We start from the raw sequence: 7,500 nt of genomic DNA on the forward strand, positions 1-7,500 counted from the left end.
GCGCTCTCCCCGGTCGCCAGCCGGGGGAGGTTCGTTAGCATTGGGAATCTCGTTCGTACGCAACAGCACGGACACTCGCCGTTTACCCAGACCGACCGTTCGACAAGCATATGCCTGGGGTGCACTTTTTCCATAAAACCAGCCTGTCTTTTTCTGGAGGTCTCGTACTTCCAGAGCTCCGACGGGGGCGTAATCTGGATTTTATATGCCCACCCAGAGCGAGTCTGAGTGGGACTCACGACGGTCTGATCAATGGTAGGGGGTGCTCTGTGTTTCGCACCACCACACTTGCCCTCTTCCATACAGCCCCGAAGGCCCGTTTTAGGACCGTCTTCCCTCCAGGTGGAGCTCCAGGGGGTGTCGGGTGAATCTGACTCTGGCCCAGGACGGGCCACCCTCCCTGGGCTGGCCAGGGAGGTCTGAGGGCATGGAGCTTTGGAACCACACCACGTCAGTGGACTTAGTCTATTTTTTTTCCCCAAGCTTTGGCACCAGAGCCGGACCACACCATGTGCGCTGGGCTCGTGCCCAGGAAAGATGCACCCTGCCTGGGGTTTCACTTTTTCCATAAAACCAGCCTGTCTTTTCCTGGAGGTCTCGTACTTCCAGAGCTCCGACGGGGCGTAGTCTGGATCTTATATGCCCACCCGGAGCGAGTCTGAGTGGGACTCACGACGGTCTGATCAATGGTAGGGGGGGTGCTCCGTGTTTTGCACCACCACACTTGCCCTCTTCCATACAGCCCCGAAGGCCCGTTTTAGGACCGTCTCCCCTCCAGGTGGAGCTCCAGGGGGTGTCGGGCGAATCTGACTCTGGCCCAGGACGGGCCACCCTCCCTGGGCTGGCCAGGGAGGTCTGAGGGCATGGAGCTTTGGAACCACACCACGTCATTGGACTTAGTCGATTTTTCTCAGAGCCGGACCCCCCCGCCATGTGCGCTGGGCTCGTGCCCAGGAAAGATGCACCCTACCTGGGGTGCACTTTACATAAAACCAGCCTGTCTTTTCCTGGAGGTCTCGTACTTCCAGAGCTCCGACGGGGCGTAGTCTGGATTTTATATGCCCACCCAGAGTGAGTCTGAGTGGGACTCACGACGGTCTGATCGCTGGTAGGGGTCCTCTGTGTTTGCCACCACCACGCTTCCCCTCTCTCATACATCCCCGAAGGCCCGTTTTAGGACCGTCTTCCCTCCAGGTGGAGCTCCAGGGGGTGTCGGGCGAATCTGACTCTGGCCCAGGACGGGCCACCCTCCCTGGGCTGGCCAGGGAGGTCTGAGGGCATGGAGCTTTGGAACCACACCACGTCATTGGACTTAGTCGATTTTTCTCAGAGCCGGACCCCCCGCCATGTGCGCTGGGCTCGTGCCCAGGAAAGATGCACCCTACCTGGGGTGCACTTTACATAAAACCAGCCTGTCTTTTCCTGGAGGTCTCGTACTTCCAGAGCTCCGACGGGGCGTAGTCTGGATTTTATATGCCCACCCAGAGTGAGTCTGAGTGGGACTCACGACGGTCTGATCGCTGGTAGGGGTCCTCTGTGTTTGCCACCACCACGCTTCCCCTCTCTCATACATCCCCGAAGGCCCGTTTTAGGACCGTCTTCGCTCCAGGTGGAGCTCCAGGGGTGGCGGGCAAATCTGAATCTGGCCCAGGACGGGCCACCCTCCCTGGGCTGGCCAGGGAGGTCTGAGGGCATGGAGCTTTGGAACCACACCACGTTATTGGACTTTGTCTATTTTTTTCCCCCAAACTTTGGCACCAGAGCCGGACCACCACACCATGTGCGCTGGGCTCGTGCCCAGGAAAAGATGCACCCTGCCTGGGGTGCACTTTTCAGAAAACCAGCCTGTCTTTTCCTGGAGGTCTCGTAACTTCCAGAGCTCCAGCGCGGCGTAATCTGGATTTTTTACATGCCCACCCAGAGTGACTCTGAGTGGGACTCACGACGGTCTGATCGCTGGTAGGGGTCCTCTGTGTTTGCCACCACCACGCTTCCCCTCTCTCATACATCCCCGAAGGCCCGTTTTAGGACCGTCTTCGCTCCAGGTGGAGCTCCAGGGGTGGCGGGCGAATCTGAATCTGGCCCAGGACGGGCCACCCTCCCTGGGCTGGCCAGGGAGGTCTGAGGGCATGGAGGTTTGGAGCCACCCCACATTTTTTGTACTTTGTCGTTTTTCGAGATCTGGGCTTCAGAGTCGAGCCCAGGCTCCGTTTCAAGGTGGGCATTGGGCTTCGTTCTTGCCCAGGAGACCCGCACCCTGCCTGGGATGCACTTTTCAGAGAAACCGGGCCGCCTTTTCCCGGAGGTTTTCGTGTTTTTCAGAGCTCCACCACAGCAGAGATTGAATCCTCTTCCCCAGCCAGAGTGCACCCTCTCTGGCTTGGGTGAGTGCCTTGAGTGCCCTGGAGGTCCGAACAGACAGCACGTTTATGGACTCTGTCTATTTTTCAAATTCGACTCCAGAGTCAAGCCGGCCAGGGGCTCTCTGAAGGCCCCTCTCTCCCTCATCCTCTACAAGAGCCCCAGGGTCCGTTTTAGGACCGTCTTCGCTCCAGGCGGAGCTCCAGGGGTGGCGGGGGAAATCTGAGTCTGGCCCAGGACGGGCCACCCTCCCTGGGCTGGCCAGGGAGGTCTGAGGGCATGGAGGTTTGGAGCCACCGCACCTTTTTTGGACTCTGTCGTTTTTCGAGATCTGGACTTCAGAGTCGAGCCCAGGCTCCGTTTCAAGGTGGGCATCGGGCTTTATTCGTGCCCATGAGACCCGCACCCTGCCTGGGATGCACTTTTCAGAGAAACCGGGCCGTCTTTTCCCTGGAGGTTTTCGTGTTTTTCAGAGCTCCACCACAGCAGAGATTGAATCTGCTTCCCCAGCCAGAGTGCACCCTCTCTGGCTTGGGTGAGTGGTGCCTTGAGTGGCCAGGGCCAACATCACCCACGGGCATCGGGCTTTATTCGTGCCCATGAGACCCGCACCCTGCCTGGGATGCACTTTTCAGAGAAACCGGGCCGTCTTTTCCCTGGAGGTTTTCGCGTTTTTCCAGAGCTCCACCACAGCAGAGATTGAATCTGCTTCCCCAGCCAGAGTGCACCCTCTCTGGCTTGGGTGAGTGGTGCCTTGAGTGGCCAGGGCCAACATCACCCACGGGGCATCGGGCTTTATTCGTGCCCAGGAGACCCGCACCCTGCCTGGGATGCACTTTTCAGAGAAACCGGGCCGTCTTTTCCTGGAGGTTTCGCGTTTTTCCAGAGCTCCACCACAGCAGAGATTGAATCTGCTTCCCCAGCCAGAGTGCACCCTCTCTGGCTTGGGTGAGTGCCTTGAGTGGCCAGGGCCAACATCACCCACGGGGCATCGGGCTTTATTCGTGCCCAGGAGACCCGCACCCTGCCTGGGATGCACTTTTCAGAGAAACCGGGCCGTCTTTTCCTGGAGGTTTCGCGTTTTTCCAGAGCTCCACCACAGCAGAGATTGAATCTGCTTCCCCAGCCAGAGTGCACCCTCTCTGGCTTGGGTGAGTGCCTTGAGTGGCCAGGGCCAACATCACCCACGGGGCATCGGGCTTTATTCGTGCCCAGGAGACCCGCACCCTGCCTGGGATGCACTTTTCAGAGAAACCGGGCCGTCTTTTCCCTGGAGGTTTTCGTGTTTTTCAGAGCTCCACCACAGCAGAGATTGAATCTGCTTCCCCAGCCAGAGTGCACCCTCTCTGGCTTGGGTGAGTGGTGCCTTGAGTGGCCAGGGCCAACATCACCCACGGGGCATCGGGCTTTATTCGTGCCCAGGAGACCCGCACCCTGCCTGGGATGCACTTTTCAGAGAAACCGGGCCGTCTTTTCCTGGAGGTTTCGCGTTTTTCCAGAGCTCCACCACAGCAGAGATTGAATCTGCTTCCCCAGCCAGAGTGCACCCTCTCTGGCTTGGGTGAGTGCCTTGAGTGGCCAGGGCCAACATCACCCACGGGGCATCGGGCTTTATTCGTGCCCAGGAGACCCGCACCCTGCCTGGGATGCACTTTTCAGAGAAACCGGGCCGTCTTTTCCCTGGAGGTTTTCGTGTTTTTCAGAGCTCCACCACAGCAGAGATTGAATCTGCTTCCCCAGCCAGAGTGCACCCTCTCTGGCTTGGGTGAGTGGTGCCTTGAGTGGCCAGGGCCAACATCACCCACGGGGCATCGGGCTTTATTCGTGCCCAGGAGACCCGCACCCTGCCTGGGATAGCAGATCGGTTTGTGTGAGTTCTGGTTGTGTGAGCGTTACCCTTCTACATCACCCCCATGGCCCGTTTTAGGACCGTCTCGGCTCCGGGCGGACAGCCGGGGGGCAGGGGGCGAATCTGCCTCCGGCCCGGGTCGGAGCACCCTCCCCGGGGCCGTGCGTGGAGACCCGTCGCGCCCGGAGCTCCCGTGCAACCCCACGTTTTGGACTTGGGTTTTGGAGCGAGCGAGCGGGGTCGAAACCCCGGGGGCCGAGCCGCCACGGAGCCCCCGAGCCCCGGGGACGAAGCCCCGGGAGCGAGGTCCCTCCGTGGAGGCGCGAGCCCCCGGAGCCCGGCCGCCCGCCCGGGGAGGAGAGCGCACGCTCCCCTACCCCTCAAAACCCACGTGGCTGGTTGCAGCAGACCCTGTGCACCGGAGGTTCCTCCAGGAGCGCGGGGCTGGGCGCTCCAAGCCCAAGTCATACAGGCAACCATGCCTCCCCGGGACTCCCCCTGCGAGCGGCGGCTGTTTGAAGGACGGTAACCCCACCGCACGGGGCTTCAAACGACCGTAGCTCGCCGAAGGCGGCTCCGATCGACGCCAAATTTTTGTCGGCTGGAGAACGGGACGAGACCTTTCGAATGAGACCGCCCCCAGCCCCGTGGGCCCCCGGGGGCCCGAGATACGGGCCCCCAAAGCGCCCCGGAAGCGGAAAAACGCAAATATCTCGCCGAAAAGTCGACGTGCCCGGCCGAGGCCGGGCTCATTCGAACCGTCTCGCCGAGCTGAACGCGTCCATATGCGTTTCGTCGTTTTTGGTCGAGTATTCGCGGAGATATCGGCCGAAAACCCTCGGCCGCGCTCTGAAATGGCGCCCGCCGATGACGTCACGATCCCGGGAGAAAATCGCCCGTATCTCCGCGACGCGAAGGCCCAGAGAGCTCAAATTTGGGTGGCGAGGTCCCACGGGGGCCCTCGCTCGAACCAGGGCGGCGGCGGGCCCCGGGGACGCCCCCTACCGGATCGCCGTTCGCCGGGACCCCCGACTTTGAACGGCTATAACTCGGGGACCCGGGCGAGTTGGACCTCGTGGGTGGGCTCTTTCGAAAGGCCCCGTCCGGCACTACGGTCGATTCGAGTTTGGGGAAGATTGGCCCAGGGGTTCGCGAGATATAAGCCAAAAACGCCGCGCCTTTGACCGGGCCTAACTCCCTGACCCCGAGGCCCCCGGGGACGCGGGTGGCCTCTTTGGATAGGGCCCCTCGAGGCCTTGGGAAGACCCGAGTTTGAAATTTTTTCGCCCGGCCGTCTTCGAGATATCGGCGAAAAACGGAATCTTCCCGTCTTGTGGGTGTGGGTGTCTCCGGGGGGCGGGGGGACTTCCAGGACCCCGGGGGGGGCCACCTGGCCGTGCCCGAGGACGGTGCACCTCCCTGGGTGTGCCGTCAGAGCCTCCGGGGCCCCCGGAAGTCCCCGCCCACTGCACGTTTTCGGACTTTGAGGGATTTTCGGGCCCCGAATTCGAACGCCCGTAGCTCGGGGACCCGGCGGCCCAGAGACACCGGACTCGGGTCAAGTGTGGCGTCCCGGCGGGCCCCTCGCAAAGAGCCCGCCCCCGAGCTCCGGGGCCCCCGGGTCCCGGAGAAAAGGGGCCCGACGTGTCGGGGGGGCGCCTGGGAAGGAAAGGTCCCAGGGGCCCGGGGGAGGCGGGGTCCGAGAGGGCCCGTGGGGAGCCCCCGACACCCGAAAGGGCGAGCCGCTGGGACCTCCCCTCTCCGAGATACGGGCCGTTTTCTCCGAAAGTCGCCCGCGCGTAACGGGGCCCATCTCGGGACCGGGAGGTCCCAGCGGCTCGCGGCGGCGGGTGCGGGGCCCGCTCTCGGGGACCTTGCTCCTCCCGCCGTCCCGAGCCACGGGGACCTTCCGGTCCCGAGATACGGCCACTTCCTGTCCAGCTTTGACCGGGTGTAACTCGAAAAGTAAGCCGAGTTGGGGCTCCACACTCGGGGGTATTGGGGGCCTCTAGGAGGGCCCCCCACGCCGGGTGTATGGGGCCCCAACTCGGCTTGGTTCCGGAGATATGGCCCTTTAAAGTTTCAACTTTGACCGGGTGTAACTCGAAAAGTAAGCCGAGTTGGGGCTCCACACTCGGGGGTATTGGGGGCCTCTAGGAGGGCCCCCCACGCCGGGTGTATGGGGCCCCAACTCGGCTTGGTTCCGGAGATATGGCCCTTTAAAGTTTCAACTTTGACCGGGTGTAACTCGAAAAGTAAGCCGAGTTGGGGCTCCACACTCGGGGGTATTGGGGGCCTCTAGGAGGGCCCCCCACGCCGGGTGTATGGGGCCCCAACTCGGCTTGGTTCCGGAGATATGGCCCTTTAAAGTTTCAACTTTGACCGGCTGTAACTCGAAAAGTAAGCCGAGTTGGGGCTCCACACTCGGGGGTATTGGGGGCCTCTAGGAGGGCCCCCCACGCCGGGTGTATGGGGCCCCAACTCGGCTTGGTTCCGGAGATATGGCCCTTTAAAGTTTCAACTTTGACCGGCTGTAACTCGAAAAGTAAGCCGAGTTGGGGCTCCACACTCGGGGGTATTGGGGGCCTCTAGGAGGGCCCCCCACGCCGGGTGTATGGGGCCCCAACTCGGCTTGGTTCCGGAGATATGGCCCTTTAAAGTTTCAACTTTGACCGGCTGTAACTCGAAAAGTAAGCCGAGTTGGGGCTCCACACTCGGGGGTATTGGGGGCCTCTAGGAGGGCCCCCCACGCCGGGTGTATGGGGCCCCAACTCGGCTTGGTTCCGGAGATATGCCCGTTTGAAGTTGCAACTTCTACCCAGTCTAATAATCCCAAAATAATAATTAAATAAAAAAAAAAAATAATAATAAAAATAAAAATAAGCCGAGTTGGGGCTCCACACTCTGGGCCTGGGGGGCACCACTAGGAGATCCCCCTGTGCCCAGAGCGTGGAGCCCCGAATCGGCTTTCCACACCACTCACACCGGTTTCTGACTACCTTAAGAGAGTCATTGTTAGTCGCGCAGTTTACCCGACTCTGGGAACCGGGGCTTTGGGCTTGGGGGAGACCCACCGCTCGCCCCCTAACACGTCGGGGGGGACCAGGGGGCACCCGCCTGGACCCCCTCAGCCCCACTTCGGAGAACCAGAACGCTGGCCAGGGACCCCCACGGCGGTTGAAGTTTGAACTTCTACCCGGTGCATCCCGAAAAATTGAAAAAAATAAAATAAAATAAGATTAAAATAATAATAATAATAATAATAATAATAATTTTTAAAAAATAAGCCG

This window comes from Pimephales promelas, chromosome 2 (assembly GCF_988280905.1).
Source record: "Pimephales promelas chromosome 2, fPimPro1.hap1.1, whole genome shotgun sequence".
Lineage (NCBI taxonomy): Eukaryota > Metazoa > Chordata > Actinopteri > Cypriniformes > Leuciscidae > Pimephales > Pimephales promelas.